The 21,183-nt window shown below is 44.4% G+C and overlaps 1 protein-coding gene across 2 annotated transcripts in view; it reads right to left on the bottom strand.

Annotated features, from left to right (window-relative positions):
- The window catches only part of LOC136950528 (zinc finger MIZ domain-containing protein 1-like), an 87,993-nt gene that overhangs the window by 54,330 nt on the left and 12,480 nt on the right, over positions 1-21,183 (bottom strand). For both annotated transcript variants that reach the window (XM_067244923.1, XM_067244922.1), the window contains exon 2: positions 8,475-8,580. The gene's annotated coding sequence lies outside the window, so the exon portion shown is untranslated. The remainder of the gene's footprint in view (positions 1-8,474; positions 8,581-21,183) is intronic.

A 21,183-nucleotide genomic window follows, 5' to 3' on the forward strand; every position in this document is an offset into this window, starting at 1 on the left:
TCCCAAAACAATTTAGATGGATAAATGACACTACATGTAAGAGGACATTTAGTTTGAAAGATTTGGGGGTGAACTGTCCCTTTAACATATACCGTTTAACATATATATATATTTGTGTGGAGGTGTGTGTGTCAAGTTTCTCTCAGTGGGGCCATTGTGGGACTGATGTAGTGATGAACTAAAACCTCCACTGTGTATGTTTACTCAGCCCCAGGAAATACCAGGGCATGCATGCTGGTTCCTCAGCACTTCTCCATGTGACAGGGAAACACACAGGCCAGATTGTTTTTGTGTTTGCTCAAGGCTCACTATGACAACATTTGGTAACGGAAGACAAAACAACAAACAAATGTTGCATTTAATTGTAATAACCATGGTTACTCTCTCTTACCTATACTCTAAAGCGTCGGTCCACATTGTTAATTTGTGCTGGTCTTGTTTTTGTGTCCCTCAGCAGTCTATGCTTAAGCATTTCATTGGCTTACTGCCCTCGTTAGCATAATGCAGATGCAACTAAAATCTCCCACCTCCGTGTTGCTCAGCATTATTTGAATATATGATGTATGCACGGCTGCAGAGTCAGTATGGAACCATCGCTGTCATCTGGTCGTAACATCTCAACCATTTGCCTCTATATCATTTGCCTCTAACGGCTAAATTTTAGCCAGGGAACTCTAACAACATAACCACCCTTTCTTATTTGAGTTACATACAAATGAAAGGCAACAATCATCTATTATCAGCAATGATGCAAACACTTCCTATTTTAAGCTTGAATTTTACTCTTAAAATGTCACCTTTAGATTTAAAACACTTTGAACTCTGTTGCAGATGTAATTGGTTTTAAAGGTCCCATGACATGAAATGTTCACTTTAGGAGGTTATTTAACATTAATATGAGTTCCCTTAGACTGCCTTTGGTCCCCCAGTGGCTAGAAATTTCGATAGATTTAAACCAAGCCCTGGGTATTCTTCTCCGCCTTTGAGAAAATGAAAGCTGAAATGCTCGGTTTTGAAAATGTTCCTATTGTGACGTCACAATAGGGAAGGTTACCTCCCCTTTCTCTGCTTTTCCCCCACAGAGAATTTGGCCCACCAATGAGAAAATGGGCTACAACCATACAAGCGCGATATTGTTTTTTCCTCGAGACATCATGGCTTGCAAACGACCGAAGCATGGCAGTTAGCCCCGCCACTTTCTTCCTTATAGCATTTAAAGCTACAGACACAGAAACGGCACGTCCTAAGGAAAGCTCATTGTGGGACTGCTCGTAGTGGCTGTAATTCTGCACCAAGGCTGAATTTCGGTAAAGATACTTCAGATACAGTATTAGGGAACCACTAAGGCCTATATAAAAGCATCCAAAAACAGCATGTCATGGGATCTTTAAATGTGTGAACGAACCCTTTGTATTCATCTTCAATGAAGTGAACACATTAGTTGCTATGTGTGCCATCTAATCTTGTGAGACTTGAGTAAACACTCTACTCTGTAGAAAACATACAACAGTGGAAGAGATTAGAATCTTTCTAAGGGCATCACAGCGACTGGACCTCTCTGATGCCTTGCTTTCAGCATAAAAATGTCACCATATGCCATTGCTCACAGTGTCGATAGACACTGTATGTCTCATCAAGAGTGCAGCGTCTTTACATCTTGTCTTCAAGTCTCATCCTTTTGACTGGTAACTAACTAACCAACTAACTAACCAACTAACTTAACTAACTGCAATCTGTCAACTGTTCTTGGGGTTTCACAAAGAATGTGTTACCAAAAGACAAACAAGGCCAGAATGCATTCTATGTGGAAGCTGACAAAAAAAACAGAAAGTGATTTCAAAAGACAAACAAAACAGTGGAAGAAACAAGCAGCAGCCCCATTTCTTTGAGAGTGGAAGTCTCTCTCTCTCTCTCTCTCTCTCTCTCTCTCTCTCCTCTCTCTCTTCTCTCTCTCTCTTCTCTCTCTCTCTCTCCTCTCTCTCTCTCTCTCTCTCTCTCTCTCTCTCTCTCTCTCTCTCTCTCTCTCTCTCTCTCTCTCTCTCTCTCTCTCTCTCTCTCTCTCTCTCTCTCTCCTCTCTCTCTCTCTCTCTCTCTCTCTCTCTCTCTCTCTCTCTCTCTCTCTCTCTCTCTCTCTCTCTCTCTCTCTCTCTGGCAGGGATTCCAGGGAGAGGTCTGGACTGGACTCAAACCATGGCTGCTTTGATAGTTTTACATCAGGATTAATCTCTCTGAGATGCCATTATAGATGCCGTTCAACTTGGCGGCCGGCGAAACAAGCAAAACTAGCCGCCCAGAATAATTAATTTGGGTTCCAGCTGCAGGGACTGCTTTCATCGGATACCGGTAAACACGCATTTGTTATGATTGGCATGAGAAAGGTCAGCGTCTTAGGAGACCTTGTTCTAATATCCAGTAGCAATTAGTGCTATCGCGAGTCTCGGGTGTGTGTATTGTGAGACAGGGACGTGTGTGCCACCATAGCTCGAGCGCTTTAATGTCAAGGTTTCCCACACCGTTCGCCTGATATCATTGTACGTGCAAACAAGACTTGGACCAAATCATTTCAATGTAGCCTACCTGTAGGCCTACTTGTTACAAATGGCAAATCAACTTTAAACTTGAGACGGATGAAACCTGCAGACAATAATTGCTCAGTGCTGATCACGATTGAGTGACATTCATGGTAAAGATGAAGGAATCCACTCTCTCCAGTGTAGGCTACCTACCTTGAATTGGAGAAAGAGAAGGAGAATTTAACTGTGAGCTCCACCAAGGCAGCACTGGAGAGATTGGACATGATCATGCAAAAGTACAATTAAAAAGAATGATCTGATCATGCAATTTGACCGAAAACAACAACCCTACCCTCTAAATTCAATGTTCTGACTTTATCGTCGGATTTTCAGGACACCTATCCCCTCCAAAGCTGTACCAACAACCCTGAATTGTTGATAATACTTCAAATCAATTGCTTTCTATCAGATACATGGATCTGAGAAGCCCCACACAGCTGCATGTTGACATGGACTGAGTCAACCTTTTGTGGAGTGCAGAATACACAAGGCAAGTGTGTGTGTCTCTTCAACTCTCACTGAATAAGAGCAGTCGGCTGCCATTTACCACCTCATGGTCAGGGCACAATGCCAGTCTAGTACAGGACCGTAACCCACACGGCCAGCTGACACGGACAACCACTCTGTACCAGGTCCTGCAACGTAGTGCTGGGGGCAACCCTCTGCAGCAACTCACTCACAGCCTCCTGTTCACTGGAAGCTAGACACACACACTGAGACGTATGAGTCGCCCCGACTATATTTACCAGATGATCTATGAAGCAGTGAATAGCAGGTTTCCTATTTGGTCTCTTCAGTACACCGAGGCTTCTGATTTAAGACCTACCACTGTAGCTTTCACACTTGGTATATGGACCATTGTCAGGAGGGTGTGATGACATCAACGCCACAGTGGGATCTTCGTCTTGGGCTATTGTAGACTTCACTGAGGGGACCCAAATGTATCCCTCCCCCCATGGCTCATATACCCCGCCATTAGAAAGAAAAAGGATCCGTGCCACTACACGTGCAGCTGTCTAAATATTGCTTCTGCTTCGCTCTCCCTCCTCTTATCGTGTTCTCTCCCTCTCTGTCGTTCTCAATCTCCGGGTAAGCACATTCTCTCTCTTCTTGCAGTGAGAGAGCGGGGTCAGTTTTGGAGGGGGCAACTGTTCAAGCAGAGCAAGTGGGGTTGTTCGCATTTGGTGCACTGTTGTGTCAACAGTCCGTCCCCGAGAGGGCAGAGCGCTGGGAATAGCTCGCATTCTGGTGTGCGGGTGGGAGCAGAGGGCGGCTACTATGGCCAGTGATATTGTAGCAGAGTCCTTGTGCTTCAGAGGTTATTTGTCTTATAAAACAATACTAAACCTTATGTCGCTAACCACAGAGTCAGTGTTTACATTGAATCCAATTCCGATATCATGTACACATCCAGATGAGGAGACTATCAAAAATTATGATATTGATATATTTGGTATTTATTTAAGAGGCAAATTTTGGTTACACAGGGTTTAATTGTGACATAAACACCCATTCTTCTCCTTCTTGGTTCTTAAGTGAGCTGAGATTCCCCAGGTGCATGAATGTTTCATGGGCACCATCCTTCCTCATATCCAGCTTACCTCTCTTCCCCTGTCTGAGCCAAGTTCCTCACCTCCCTGAAGAGACTCTCATCCCATTCCACTGTCGATTACAGTTGCTGACATCATCATCACCATCAGTATTATGAGGAGGGAGGCTTTAAAAACAGCTGTGTTTACAACAGTGATCACTTGATCATCAGGATGAGTATCCTCATCATCATCCTCAGTGTGAAAAAGAGGCTGATTTTCATGGCAAGGAAGCACAGACGCATTGAAACCAAGTTGGTGCAAAGTGACTCCTATCCTGTAACTGCTACACTTACGTACTTGATCTTCCCAACAACCTCGAACCTTCAACTTTTTCATGCTAAAGTCTGCACTTTTTGGAGCAAGACTTTTTTCGTTGTGCTCACTGTACTTCATAGTGTCAAATAGCCGTGGGTTTACGTTTACAACCGGGGGGTGTTAATTTGTACGGCTAAATACATCTACAACCTAGAACACTTGAGCGCTGAGGCCCGATCAGCTGACGGCTAATTCAGGGACCTGAGGCCACGGCTGTCTGTCATGACCTCATTTGCTTTATAGAGAGCCTTACAACAGGACTGTTCAGGCCAGCAGCAACACACAGCGCAGGGGAGAGGGGAGCCAAGGTTGTCCGAACGTTTGCAATATCCTTAAGTAAAGGCCCTGGCCAAGCAAGTTGTAGCTGTATAAATTGACAAAAGGAAACAACTTACTAAGACCACATTAGGGACAGACAGGACAGAGAAAGGCATGTTAGCTGATGTCGCACGCCATCGAAAAGCTGTGCAATTGAAACAGCATGGGGCTGGCTCGTTCATAAGCCAAGTGCACTCATATGCCAAGCGTTCTTAAAACACATTATGGAGACTGTTGTTGATTTGTTTGTTGGCTTGTGAAGCATAGCTTATTAGTAATAGGGCCATCCATCATGGATAAGGGAATCGGAGACTTATCAGAAGCCTGGTCTCAAAGGGGTATCAGCTTTACTATCATATCAAAGAGAGTGGGCGTTCATTAATTTGTTGATATGCTTAGTTCTCTTTGTTCTTAATTCTTATTTGCAGAATAAGACAGAAATATCCACACAGATGTCTATAAGTTCTGGCGTCAGTTTAAAGTTTAAATGGAATTGGGGAATAAGGAAAGCAGAAGTTCAATTTGAGGTCAATAGTTGTTACAGAACTTCCTTTTGGCATTAGTTGGTTCTACCATCAAACAACAACTGTAGAGAATATTATGTGTGTTGGTAATAAGGACACAAGCCATGTTCGACAGGAACCAATGTTTCAAGCGTCAATGTTGGTCTAGTACGTCCATGTCACCGATGTAAAAGGCACTTGACTCTATCTGTTGACAGTGACTCGCTGACCCCGCCCGTGGATCCCTGCTGGCGGTCAGTAAGCTAGTCCCTGTCGTCCGGGGATGATGCCGCTCAATCTATTTATAGTCCAGGACACAGAGTCCTGCCTCTGTGTTCTGCTGCTTTGCTTGAGGACAGCCTGTCTGTCTGCCTGACTATCTGTCCAACTATGTCTGTGTTTTTATGCCTGCCTGCCTGCCTGCCTGCCTGCCTGCCTGCCTGCCTGCCTGCCTGCCTGCCTGCCTGCCTGCCTGCCTGCTTGCCTGCCTGCCTGCCTGCCTGCCTGCCTGCCTGCCTGCCTGCCTGCCTGCCTGCCTGCCTGCCTGCCTGCCTGCCTGCCTGCCTGCCTATCTGTCCAACTCTATCCGTTTGTGTTTTGCCTGCCTGCCTACCTGTCAGCCTGTCTGTCTGTCTGTCTGTCTGTCTGTCTGTCTGTCTGTAGACTTGCCTGCCAATCTGCCTGAGTGCCTATCTTTCTGCCTCCTTGGATGTCTGCCTGCCTGTCTGTTTGTCTGTCTGTCCAAGACTCTGCTCCCTGACCTCCGCACCTATGCTGACTGCTCCGGGAGAGAGACTTACAAGATTCCTCTGTGGCAGTTAGGAGAGCTATCTCAAATAGAGCATGGAGGCGCTTCATTGAGGGATGCCATGTTCTTCCCCCCCTTTCGCTGACTAATGGGCTAATAATTCAACTGTCACCCTGGCACGTTATCTTTGCAGTTTCTCAGGGGAATTTGACTATATACCGTTCAGCTATGTCTCTGCTAAAGCCTAACCTTGTGAAGATATGCCTGAGATTCACATAGTTACTCGCATGCCAAATGCATGTGAGATGGGGTGCTATGAGGGACGTGGTAAAAGTAAAGCTTTCGCTCTGGGAGGCGTTGATAAAGAAACAGTTTGACATGATAAATACGATAATGAAGAGCCAAGAATCTATCATCGCCTGTCGTTTGTGTGTGAATGTGCACTAGCATCCACTCATGCTTATCTTAACGTAGCATACTGTTTATAATAGGTAAGCCATTTTCTTTTGATTACAGCAGTAGATAATCTCAAGTGATCGGGAGTAATTAAGTGCCGTTGTGCACCAGCAGCAACTTCTTTCGCTCCACACAAACACACGCACACGTCTCTAAATTGACAACAAATCTTTATCTCAGCGGGACTGTGCTGAATCCTTACCAGGGTTAAGTGTCAAAGCTCAGTGGCAGCTATAAGACAACCACCAAGAGAACCATCAAGCTTATCTTTACAACAGCTTGTTCGTCACAGCCAAAGGTGATTCAGATGATGTAGCCCACACTTGAACAACTAAGTACTTCCTCTTGATAAAGTCAATCGCACAAACAAGGTGTGTCTAAGTAGATGTCGTGGAGTGCCAGATGATTGTTAATTCTGCTTCTGGTTTGTATTTCCCGAGCATCCTATGAAAAAACGCCCCATAAGCAGAGCTGAATTGAGCATGAGTTTGTAATACTGAGAATTGTACTTGTGGCAAAAATAGTAGTAATATTCTTTCTCTACCTTCTACACTCCATCCCTTCCTCCCCGCTATTTTTCCCTCTCCCTTCCTCTTTCAATGGTTAGTGTTATGGAGGTGGACATGTGTTTGTGTAGGCACGGGTTCCTAAGCCAGGCCCTCTCCTTCCTGTTCAGTAACAAGCAGCCTGCTCTCTTATCAATACCAGATCTCAGAACAGAACAGAGAGAGAGAAAAAGAAACCACTGACAGGAAGGGGAGGTAGCTCTTTTAAAAAGTTTTTCCTTTAGCGAGGTTTACTGAATGTCTGTGCCCCTAACATTTCACAGCAGAAAGCAATTATTTATTAGGGCATGCACTGATAAAGTACAATCAAGTAAAACTCTAAAGGACTAAAGAATAGCATTGTCTTTCAAGAGAGAACTCCCAATGACAGAACTATAAAGATATGTGTATTGTATATAAATAAGTTAACATATTTATTCTCTCACTTTGTCTGGATACTGAGTCAATAACCTCAAAGATTACATTTCCCCAATTGATATTTGTTTCTGCTATGTTTTGCTACTGTTGTTTGTGTGGTTAAAAGCAACCCATCCATTGTGTTAGGTTTCTCCCTCCATGAAACGAACCTTCAATTCACAGCTGAGGAAAGGCGCAGGGGCGGTCGACCACTGAGAGAGAGGCAGCTGTGACAGACCATGTCACTCATGTCATATACCCCGTGCCTGTGCCTGCCTGTCGGCCTGCCTCCTCTAACATTTCCACTTGCTAATCGCTGGGGTTTATCCCACTCCGCTATGTGAGACAGATGTTCATCCGGTCGCCGTACTTCTCAGTGTCTGGGGTGTGTGCACCAGGCACCGCACATTATAATTCCTAAGCCGTAATATAACTATTGTATAATACAGCGGAGCCGACTGTATACTAGCCCTTCCCGCCATGGCACTCTATTGGTAAAGCTACATATATGACAGTGAACTACATGTTAAGTGTACACAGAAGGATGACCTCATGGCAGGTATGTGGTGTTGTGTTTTTTCCATTTTTTTGCAGGAGGCCATGAACCCTCTGTGCAGGTGTGCATGTATTGGTGGAACCCCAAGATGGGCTGGGAGAGCCACAGAAAGCAGCACAAGGCCATATCCAGCCATGCCCTGCACTCAGGTTCTAGCAGTTCTGCTATGGCGGACATTTTGAATCCACACAACTTGGCTCTGTACAGGCAGAGCCTGTCAGACCAAACATACTGTAACTGCATTGAGAACCATCCACTGACAAGCGGATATCTATTTCCAGTGACGCGCCTGATCTGTTGTCTCCTCTCCCACCCAAAGCAATTCATGACATTTTGTAGCAAGGCAGTCTTGGTGGAGATGACTGAGTGAGGAGACTTCTGAGGAGGCCTTAAATGGAAGGGGGGAGGGTGGGATTTTGTCACATAGTTGCAATGGATGAATGTCACCCACCTGTGATCACTGCAAGCCTGGTTTCCTGTGCCACGCGAGGCCCCCCGCCCATTCACATGTCAGGATGAGAACCAGCCCACGGTCTGCTGGTCGAGCCTGCCGCCCCCTACAACACAGAGACGAGATGCACATGAAATTAAATGTTATTATAAATGCTTTAAAAGGCAAAAAATTCATAAAAAATAGTCGATTCATTTTGCAATTAACCCATTTCACTGGACACAACAGATATCGCAAAGAGTCAAATGCAGAGTCATTATTTCAGTTCATTGTATACAGGCTTCCATGCCATGCAGCTTAACGTGATACATTTCCTGACTGCAGGATAAGCCCCTTCACACTCCATTGGCATTGAGGACAAATCAGAAGAGAGGGGTGACACTTCGCGTGATGGCTGGAGCGTTGTGAACATTCACAGCGGAGTAAGTTCAGCTCCAGGGCACACTCATGGCAGCACCACGACTCACTCCAGATTGACAGATAAGCCTATTAAGGGAGGCCTGCTCCATAGCTTAGCACTTAGCTTGCATGGCACAGGACCACATACGGCCCAACAATATTCAACCTTCAATAGATCTCGACATCAGGTAAGGGCAACCTTTTCCAAAGTGACGTGCTGTAAGCCTATGTGATACATATAATTAGCATACAGAACCAGTTCATCCAACACATGTAATGCTAGAATGGAAAATCATCTAATGTGTGAGGCCTTTAAAACTTGCCTTTTATGGTCAGAATGTCAGATCATGTTTGGACGAGTTTACCATGCAAAAACGTTTGTTTCTGTGACAAAGTGGTGGTAATTGCTATTGTAACAGGTGTCATTGCATCACTCGTCAGTATCACTTCTCTCACTCCCTTGCCCACTCGGGGGTTCAAACCAGGGTCCTCTGACTTACACACATAACAATCACACTTTAGAAACACAGCTTTAGCCAGCTGTGCCATCAAAAAACTAAATTCAAAAGGGTGCTACTAATAGTGAGGAGTATGTTAAACCAATTCAACTCAGTTAGACAAGAATGCCTGAAAGTGTTTCAATACGCTTTGTCTGAATCTTGTAGAATATAAAAAAAAATCTTGTCAAAATTGTGGAGGTCATTAAAAACACTGAAAAAAGTATAAAAAGACACTCAAATACCAATACTGGCCAGAGCCGTTCACTAGGATCCTACTTCATTGGTGGTGAAATATTAGTGCGGTGATAAAAAAAACATGGCAGATAAAACCACCATCCGCTGTGTGTTACAGTAAGTCTAGGTTTATGTGTGTGTGCACGTGTGCGAAATGTCATCCTTCCTCACCACTCACCTCCTTTATCCTTTCCCCCTTCATCCTTTATCCCCCTCTCTTATCTGACTGTATTCATTTAAGGAGTATCGTTTTCATCAGACAGTCTGTTAGTGACACACAGCATGCCAGCCATTCCAATCTGACCAGAAGGCTTCTGGGCTGGATTTTTCTCTTGAGCTCATGCTTTGGTTGACAGCGCAGGGCTAATACAGCCTATGAACGCTGTTTAACCACCAAGGTATCATTTCACATTTGGTGGGAGACAGCCGTCCCTTGTGCCCTACACTTTCTTTATCCTCTTTTTTAAGCATTATTTCTCTCTTTGGTCGGAATTGCTGCATTCTGGAGAAAGTGGAGGAGTACTGGAGGCTCAATGGGTTAGGGGAGGGAGGGTGAGATAAAAGGTGGCGGGAGGTTTGATGCTAGGTGACTCTTTTTTTAAATGTATTTTATTTATTTCTTTGACCAGCTTTTCTCCAAGACACCCCAGTGGGGTTCATCAACTGCTTTTTCAGAGCTGTGAAAAAAAATCAATACACTCTGCACTGCAAACAGTTCATAATGATGGGGATGAAAAAACCCCAGCTGCAACAGAATTGATTTGTTTAAGTACAATAACACAGGGCTGTAGTCTGGAGAGCAGGGCCTCAAACACCCAGAAATAAATGACTGACAGAATGAAACCACAAGCAGTAATTGATAAACTGCTTGCTAACCGCAAATACATAATACAGAGGGATGTTCTCATTAAAGAGTTAGAGATATGAGAAAAAATGTTAAGCTATGTTTAGATGTTGACAGGAGATCCTTTACACAATGAAATACTGTCTCAAGATAATTAATACTGTAAGAAATCAATGCTTTAAACACCTAATAGGTTTAACAGTACAATACATAAAATGGCTATTATTAATTGTTCCTTTACTTGAATAACACTGTAGATTTCTTCCAGACTTTTCAAATGGAGTGTACTTTTATTACCCAATCCCCACACACATATACAAGCCTATACACAAGCAGATAAACATCAATACCCATATTCCTCTAATCACACACTGTTTTTGGCAGGCAGAAAACGGTTTGAAGTCGCCCATGCAAGGCCAGAACATCAGAATGATCATAAGATAACAGCAACCTCCCTGAGAAAGTTATACATGGTGATGCCTCTGAATCATCCTGATATGGCAGAAAAAGGTCCTGGCGTAAATCGTGAAAAGACAGCCCAAAACAATAAAACATGTCTCAGACAGCACCAGAGGAGCATTAATCATTGTTATTATTCTTTCACGTAAGGCCCTCCAAGGTTTAATTGGGTCCTTGTGGAATCAACCTCCAGACATTGTCATCCTATTCAGTCAACCCACACTGCCCCCCCCCCCCCCCCACACACACACACACCTCGCCCCCACCGTTCCCCCACCCAGACCCACCAACACAGGGATCCCCCCCGTGTGACAAACGGCTGTCCTGTGGAAAATGGCCTTCTTCCGACAGCTTCCTGGCTGCATCACGAAGCCTGCTGGCTTGAACGGATGCCACCAGCAGAGGCTGGACAATGACACCCCCCCATCCCCACCTATCTTTCCCTCACCCCCACAGAAACACAGGGAGTAAGATCACCTGGCAGCATCTCTCGGAGCTCGGAGAAAGGGAACTGCACTAAACATCTCTCAGCCAGCCAGCTAGAACTCCCTGACTATTGATCCCCCCGGACAACATTTGCATTTACATTTTTAATTACAGTATGTTTTTGTAGGTGAATGCAGATAAAAAAAAATAAACATTAGGGGCTATTAAAATGGAACAGCAAGTGCTGCAGGTGTTGTGAGTTATTTGCATCCACAAGTGTACAAAGAAATAGTCCTCATGGTATGAATTGCATATAAAGGTGGTGGATACCTCAGTATGTGGTCTGTGGCCTGTATCCTTGTCAATACAAACTTGAGTACAACATTTTTACCTGCAGAAATTACTGTTGAACTTGCCACTGGCCAGTACAAAAGGAACAATGAAAAAAAGCTTCTGCCTGATTCCCAAATTATCTCATTATTGGGATAAAGAGAGGGATGACAATAAAAAACTAGAGAGGGTACAATTTCTGGGGAAATTGTGGGGTGTGCTTGCTTGCGTCGGTTGCACAGGGGTCCGTTTTTGGATGACATTTTTACAACTGATATTTCTGTATATTTTATATAAAAATGCATACTTGTTATTTATAAAGATTACATAGATTTAAAAGAATTTTTTTGCTGCTCATTTACAACTGAAAATACGAGTGAAGTGTAGAATGAAATAGATGTCTTCTCATTTCCCCTGCAAGAGGCAGCCTCATCGTTGAATCAAAACGAATACATTTGGCAGACCGGTGTAAAAATTTACCTAATCTCTATGACTTAAACGTCCTTTTAAGTTTTTCCCTTCTCGTGATATTTTAAGGCATTTAGCCTACTCGTATTGCATTCATTCATGAATAAAGAACCCCCTTTGAAGATTATTCTACGACGTTACCGGCAGTAGAAGATGGAATCGCGATTCAAACAGTACCATCTGCTAATTGAAAATATGCCCCCAAAAACGTAAATAAGCTTGACATTTATTTAGTGGAAAATCGCTTTCATAAAAAGCTCACTGGTAGCGATCATTGTCAGTAACAACGCCAAGTGCGATATAGCCCTGTGTGGAGAAGCTGCCCCGGTAAATTGTACAGTACAGTAGACTACTGCTGTGTTCGTCTTGGTAGCGATTGCGTTGGTTGAATTTGATTTAACGTTCCGTTGTACGGTTTAGCCTGAAATTAATTATTTTCATGAACAGATTGACAAAGTTTAGGCTGTGGCAATGAAGTTAAGGTTAGTGTTTTTGTAGTGTCTCGCGTAGGCTACAGACTTGCAGTGAGCAACACTGGTTTGAAACCACAGGTAATGATAATTTCACCCACAAATCGTTTACTTGTAATGTAATGTCATAATAAATCCTACAAAGAAAATGTATTTGTGAGGAATGTTTATTTTAACGATTGAAAACAGATGCATCATAGACCACTGTAGTATGTGTTGCCCGGGCAACAGAGGCTAATGTCATGATGCTAATACTTCAGTGAAATAGTAGACTACTGTTTCCGAAAGTAGATGTACTTCCTTAATAATATCAGCTTATATTGTACATTACACGTCACAATTGTGTGTCATATCACAAAGTAAAATTAGTAAATAGTTATCACCCAGGCCTCTTTGCTTGTGGCCAAATATTGACTGAGTTTTAGGGGGGCAAAAAGAAATAAAAATAATAATAATATATATGTGAGAGAACAAAGGTTGTGCCCTTGCCGAAGGCAAAGCACACCCTAATAACAAATAATCATATTATTGTGATCTTAGTGAAGGACCTAAATAGCAACTACAAGAAACACTGACTTTTCAATTACCTCCACAGCAGCTCTCTGTGTATCATAACCACGCCCCTTAAAACAGCAGACCGGTTCCCTCACATGCCAGATGAGCCATGATACACATTTTAGGTTTCCAAAACTCCAACACTCACAGGAACTAATAGAAGATCAACCAACTATTGGAGAGAGGGACAAAATAAAACAATTGAGACAACAACAAAAGTAGGAAAGCCAGTGTCCTTTGGAAGTTTTTTGGGAGGGGGAGCGGGAGAAGGCAGACTGAAGGTAGGGGGATGTGTTAGGGTCCTGAATAAAAGGAGGCCTAGAGGGTGGAGTCTTTTCACTGAGTTAGGTTGAAAAGATGAGGCGTTCGTAAACGAACGGCAAGCTCTCCCGCTTAAGGGACCCTGCCGTGACTGCTGTAATCAGCTCTTGTCACAATAGTCTCCTCTTTAACCTTGGTGGAGCACGAGAGAACCGCAAGAGTCCCCTAACCCCCCAACCCCAAAACACAAGCAACAAGTCTCTAGCAGTTTCCATATGTTGCATTTACTGTAGGAACCGTTCCAGATTTGATGGCGGGGCATCATCATAAACAAGTTATTTTTTTCTGTGAATTAGTGCATGTTCCTCGCTAATCTGCATTTTAGAGTGATTATTTTCAGGGATAATGATTAAAGCCTGGTACATGGAGAGAGGGACGTATAGTCTTACCGTAGTTAGCACTGCTGCATTTCTCCATCTCTAGTGATTAGCGCACATGCAGGCGTTAGTTAGCTCTAGCAACCATTCCAGTAATTATTTGCTGGTCCTTACATGCAGATGCACCCATCCATCCACCTACACACACACACACACACACACACACACACACACACACACACACACACACACACACACACACACACACACACACACACACACAGGACCATTATCAAACCAGCTACAAATTGTGTCTTTAACTTGCAATTTCAGGTAATTTGCTTGATGCTGTCCACACCTCCCAAACGTGATATCAAAGACTTTAACCTCTAACATTCCTTCAACCCCTAACATTACTCATTTCAACTCATTTATTTTTCACCATTTCAATCCAAGGGCAGCAAACAAGAATTTTACCTGATCTAACACGTATTTATATGAATTATCCTTAAATATTTTTTTCTCTTTCATCTGAAACATAATCTTCAAGATTTATTTTCCATGAATGATGTGAACTCCTGTATTTTTCTATCCAGACAGACAAAAGTCACAAAAGGTAGGAGCAACAGCAGCATTAAAGAGGTGCTCTGCTCTTGTTCCTTTGTTTCCGCTACTATTACAGAGAGAGAGGGGGGTAGTGCCGTGGTGAATCCCTTGAGATAGACAGAGACAGAGGTGAGCTCTGCATTTGCAGCAAATCTATAAAATGTGGCCGCAAACAATACAGTAGATGCATGCAAGTCTTTCCCAACTGCCTGATCAGTTGAAAAATGGATGTCTAAGGCCAGGGCTCTCCAGCCTCCTTCCTAAATTCAGGGGGGGTGGGTGGTGGGTGGCTTTATTAGAGGTGAGTCTCCATAATGTAATGAGAAATACGGCGAGGGTGTGCTCATCCTGATTACAATGGCGAGGTGGACGTAATGAGCCTTGATCTGTCACAAGGAAGTGCTAAGAACCCACATTTGCATTCTCTACCCCTTTCTTGATCTTAGCCCTCGTCCTCTCTGTCCTTCGATCTCATGAAAATGAGAAAAAGAAAGAAAGAAAAGGAAGGAGAAATCTGGAGAGAGGGAGGGGAGCGGACATATATATCGAGGAATGAAGGGAGGAAAGAGAGAACGATGAGAGAGGAAAGACGAATATGATCTGGTGATCCAAGGGGCACTGAAATGGGATTTCCACTGTCTGACAGCGGTGAATCACATAGAACCTGCACTCGAGACCCGATGAATGCACCAGCTCCAACATAGTCCATTATGGCTGTACCCTGCACCCTGCATATTTCACCCAAAATCGATGGGTCATTGGCAAGTGTGTTTTACCGATGAGCGCATACTCCATGACCATCATTATAACCAAGTGATACCGTGTCTACAATTTCTTACAACACTGCAATTCTAAACAAGATAGTCACATAACTATTGTCCATGTTCCTACTAGTAGCCCGTTATGATGTCAGGCAAATGCCTGGTTCCTGAGGACTCTCAAGGCAACTGAGAGAGAGAAAAAACTACATTAATAATGATGTGAAGGAGGCTCGAAAACAAAGCCCTTTATAACAAATGAGCAAATAGGCAGAGCGTCTCATCGCCAAGCTCTAACGACAATCAATTAGCAATTGCTCATGATCTTCGGTGCGGCAGACTGAGGTGTCTTAATGAGTCGCATTTTCATTACCTCCTTCTCTTGCTCGAGAGGCAGAAGAAGGACCAGCCACACACACACTTGATTACACAAACACACATACACATCTACACAACCACACACACAGAGACTTACACAAGAAGACACACAAATGCACACACACAACACAACACACTCCTCAATCCCTGCTCCACGAGCAAGCCTCTTCGTCTCAATGCCTAATGACTCCGCAAGTGGATTACTCCATCAATTCCACACTTCTCTTTGTTTATCCCCTGCGTAAATAATGGTCAACCATTACAATGCATTAGTAGCGCCCTCTTAAGAGAGAGGGAGAAGAGTGGTTGGGGGATGAGGGGAAGGGTGGGGGGGGCACAAGTACTCCTAAAGCATCCTCCAGTGATCTCCAGCAAATCGGCTAACACCAGCCATGTGGTCATGGAGCCGTTTGAGATTCTTCCTGGTCTTCCCCATTGACGTGGTCTTAGGGAGAGAGGTGGGGATGGGGTGGGGGTAGAGACAGGTCGGGGGGGGGAGGTGTGAGAGAGAAAGAGATATGGGTGGGGGAGAAAGTTGTAATGATGTGACAATGAGGGATGGACTCAATCTAACCGTGATCAATTGTTTATTTGAAAAGCCATTAAGGGGGGGTAAAAGATCTACGCAGTCGACAATACAAAAAGCAATCACGTTCATACTGTTCACGTCATTTGTGCCATCTGAGACCCCACACACACATGCACATTCTGTTGTCTTGGTGTTGGTCCAAACATTCACAATGCCTTCACCCTGTACAGGGCCAGGACCTGTAGATATTTCAGCCAAGTCACCCCTTTTCCCACCCCATCTCTTCTAAATCCCTCGCCCACTCTGTGAGTTTTCCTCCGGTGTCACAAGACAGGACAGGATCAAAATGAAACGCATTAGCAGAAAAACATACAAGTGGAAATAATCTCCTCGCGCTGGGACGCTCGGTTCCACAAATCCGGCTACCTGTGCTAATCAACGCCTGCCCGCCATTAGTCTTAATGGCCGCCACGGTCATCCAACTCAAGAGGAGACAGTCTAGCCCGCTTCTGATCGCACGCAGGTGAATCTCAGCATCGGCCACTCTCCACCCGTTGGAGTAAACCGACGCTAGCGGACAAATGTCTGGTGGCTTATTGAGGCAAAACTTCTGTACGTGGAGGTCATTAGAGCCATCGGTGCCATATGTTCATATCCAGCCGGCATCAATCAAGGACAAATTAAGGATTCAATTAATTTTAGATGATTAAGTTTAAATTGCTCCTTGGCAGGGGGCTTAAATAATGGGGATGTGCCCCCATGAAAGAGAGAACTGCGGTAATAATGGCTGCATTGTCAGTATTGGGTATTGAGAGAACAAATAAATGTGCTGCATTGTACTGTGCTGTAGTTCTTCTAGAGGAGCAAGTTAGGGGCATCGAGCGGTCTCCTTTTTTTCCTGTCGACATTTAATAAGCTCTGCATAATAATTGAGTGATTTACTGCAATAGCAATCATTCCTCAAACTTAATGTGAATCATTTAATGATTACACTACGGCGCCTTGGTGAGGAGTGTGGTGTAGGAGTAGCCTTCTTCCTGGGAAAATAGCTTTTTGACGGTTTAAACTAAAGGTTAGTTACTGTTGCTGACGGAGGGAACGTTCTGGGCAGCCATTTAGTGAGGCATACAGATCTTCTTGGGCTGAAGACAACAGAGAACATGTGGATGCCAACTAGAGGTGGACTAAGGCCGGAAACGCAATATACATTGGGGAGGACCCCCCCCCCAATATTCAAATATGCTCAAAATCTCCCCCCCAATAAATTCATATGATATATAAAAAATAATTGTTATGCTACGACAGGCAACCACCACGCACTGCAGTCCGAAATGATACGTAAGTAGAAGCCATTGATTGACTGCGGTGAGTAGGTAGGTACAAGTACCTACAACTCTACGGCTCTAAACTTGTTGTTTTTACCTCTTTTGGGGGGGTCCAAGTCTTAATTAGGGTGGTCAGACCGGCCCAACCCCCCCCCCCCCCGTAATTCGCAGCCTGATTTAAGGCCTTAACTCCCCAGCCCTAACGCCAACTGAGAGCACTTACAGCACTCTATGCTTCCCTCCAACTGTGCAGACAAACTACTGAGTAAAGCAGGCTACCTCCTGTTGTCTTCAGCTCCCATCAGTTCCCTAGTGAAGCAGACAAACAATGTTTGAAAAAAAAGACAAAGAAATGCCACGACAGTCTTTGCAGCTCTCATAAAGGAGACAGCTCTTTATCACAAGTCCAAAGCCTCCTCCACAAACGATGGAGCTTGGGACAACAAGTGTGTCAACGTGGCGCACTGTTTGGACAGGGCCAGGCCAAATCACTTTGATCCACTTTGAGTCATGTCTTCCTCTATTGCCGTGGTTCTGTGTGCACCAGGGATATAAGCTCCCAAGTAACCTGTCTTCTGCACGCACCCTTCAATCCTTCATTCAGATAAGAGGCCCAAACTCCTTACGTTGGTTTGGTTATTCATTGTCATTGTGCTTTGTAAACCACAAAAGCGTAGCATCGAGTGGAGAGCACTGGGGAAACCCATGGCAGCCGAAAGAAGAATGCATGGTGTCTTATCGGACAAGTCACCTGCTGATGGATGGCAAGCGGTGACACACAATTTTGCAAAGTTGACATTGCGGAGATATAGGACAGAACAAGCCAGAGCTGAGGGTCTGGGTGTAGAACAATGGCTGTCTGGGCTGATTTCTGGCCCTAAACAAAGGCAGGATGACATGGAGCCTGACAGCCCACTGCAGGAACAGGATCCACTCCGCAGACAGGAGGAAAAGGCTTTGCAGAGAAACAATACTGCCAAAAAATCTAACACTCCTCCTTTTTCCTCTTCCTCCCCATCTTTTATGTGCTTTGGCACCTCCACCATTTATGACTCAAGGGTGAACAATCAAACAAGTCATATGAGCACACCCTTGTCAAGGGAAACTAGCCAACCAAGTGGCTTGTGATGAAATGCACAAGCTCAGCATAAAACTACACTACAGCCAAAAGAATACAAAGAGATAAACAACAATACAAATAGGATATTGATTGAGGACCCACAGATTGGGTCTCCAAATGGGTGAAAAGAAAAGTTATGTTGTGCTGTGCCATTAGCTAACCTTGTATTAATTTAAATTAAACATGAAATCCAGCTTGACCTTGCATTCCTTTTGCAAGAGCTTATGAGTTGAGTTCATGAGGTGATAAAATCTCTGGTCTCTCTGCTGCCACAATAAAAACACATAGAGGATGCTGAATTATTGATGTCTTCGGTGCAGGACTTCTGTACTTCTCTTATCAATCATTGATGCGGTTTCCATTGAAAACACTCTAATCCTCCCATATCCAGTCACACTTGGTGTGAGAAGGAGAACAGACTTTTATTTGATGAGTTCATGCGTTTCTCAAACGTATGCACCCCAAAACGATGAACCGTCTAATGCTAATATGGGGATTCCAAGCTATACCTAAACCAAAGAAGGATTCACATTCTGTTCTCATGAATCAAGAACTAGGTGTCTTGAGTTTCAGAAGGATACCTTTGATTCCTGTGTTGTTCACACTCCTGAAATAATAATGACACTTCTTAGATAGAAAAACAAATAATTATGTCCCAACATAATACTAATTTCTGCCCCGCTAAGTTTCTGAACAAGCTTCCATTTCGGCTGCACCACAGTGGGCCTTTAGCAGACAGCAAGCATAATCAAACTTTGTGGTCTTTCTCCAGAGTGGAATTGAAAGCATTTTGTGCAGAGTCCTTCGGTAGCAATCTCCAATTACCTTCTGCGTGCGAGTGTTCACTGCACTGGAACCTTTCCATTTCATCCTTACACTCGAGCTGCCCACCCCGAAAGCCACCCGGCAGCTACACAGTGGACCGTGTCATCCAGGCACCATGGGGGGGGGGGGGGGGGGGGGGGGGGGGGAGCTCCAGCAAATTCCTGGATTTGTCTGGGAAAAGATCTGTTTCTATACAAACCCACAGGTGTAACACCCGTCTATAAAGGGAAAGGACGACCCCCTTCCCCCTTCCTTCTCCAACCCAGCCCCAGCCCCAGCTCCAGCCCTTAGATGTGCTTGCAAGAGTGACTTGGTAGGTCAGCTGTCTTGAAATCTCTCCGAGGTGAAAACACAGAGGGCAGAGTAACCTTCCCTCAGAGGGAATTGCTCCTGCGTGTTTTGGTGTATATCCGCATAGCCTTCAATAGGATCATCTGATGATCCTCGCCGTAGATTTGGGAGACGAAAAGAAGAGGATTATTTGATCCAGCATCTATTCAAGAGGGCCATTTCATCCTCCAATCAATACTAATCAACGTGTTGGCACCCACAATATCCGACAACGCTTAAATCCCCTCCAAGGCAGCCAAAATCACCTACGAAGATCTATCCAGTAGGAGGAGGGTTGATTTGGGGGTCCCTTGCTATTGTAACAAAATCATAGCAGATGCATGATCAATTTATGATCTCATTGTAAAAAAAACTGCTATTGATCTGCATTAGACATGACAGTGTCTAAAAGCCGGTACATAGGAAAGACCCATTTAATCCGGATTTGTGCAACCCTGGTTAGCACTGCACCTCTCGTGTCTGCTTTTAAAGAGGAAACATTTCATGAGAGCACCGCAATGCACAGCAATCTTTGCTGCTGTGTTAAGTGAGTTTAGACCCGCATCACAGCTCGGCGATGCAGCCAAACTCCAGTCACACCAGTCTGGACACGGCCAAGCAGGCAACTGTTACCTCCCGAGGACTCTCGTAATGCACAAAGAATTCGGTGTGGGTTCCCTGGAAGAAGACGCACGAGAGGAAAAGAGGGAGAGGAAGATCTCCTGGGGGGTCAGAGTGTATCCTGAAGATGTCCGTGGGAGTAAACGGGCAACTGCAGGGGGTTGCCCCCTACCTTTCTTTTCCTATAACCCCCCTGCCACCCCCTATCCACTGGCACGGTGCCTGTCCTGACTGGAAAGAGAGGCACGAGAGTGAAAGAAGGCAGCCGCCTGGACCCTATCCTCACACTCGCCTCACAAAATCGGCACAGGAAACAATCATCACAGTTGCGGAAATGACAACCTGAAACCTGAAACGGACAAAACAAGCAAAAATGCTGTGCGTACACAAAGAAGGCTCGCGGACAGGGGGGAAAACTTCAAGCCGTTTTTATGCAAACAAGCCAACACATTTTGAAGCTTCTCTGGTTGCTTCTCTACTGCCTGTACTGCTGTGGGTTTGTACGGCTGGCTGGTGTCTGACACCAGTGAGAGGGAGATCAGGGGGCCATGAATATTCAGTAACCAAGTAAATGAGGCAGATAGCACTTGACATGTTTAACATCAACCTTTGGCACCTTTAGTTCTCAAAGCCCACAAGGTGAAGAAGCAGAACAAATATGTCAGTTGTTTGTGGGCGGCAACAAACCTTGTAGATAAGTCCACCGATCATAAGAGAAATGTATTAGACATGAAAATAGGTAAACACAGAAACGGATATGGAAATTTAGAGTGTAATTTCAATGTAAAACAAATACAGGTTCTACTTTGGAGTGTATGCAGTAAAATAGCACTATAATTCAAAACTTGTGTGCTGACATTTACATTCTTAGTGAAACTCGTTCCTCCTTTGTTA

Source organism: Osmerus mordax, chromosome 10 (genome assembly GCF_038355195.1).
Source record: "Osmerus mordax isolate fOsmMor3 chromosome 10, fOsmMor3.pri, whole genome shotgun sequence".
Lineage (NCBI taxonomy): Eukaryota > Metazoa > Chordata > Actinopteri > Osmeriformes > Osmeridae > Osmerus > Osmerus mordax.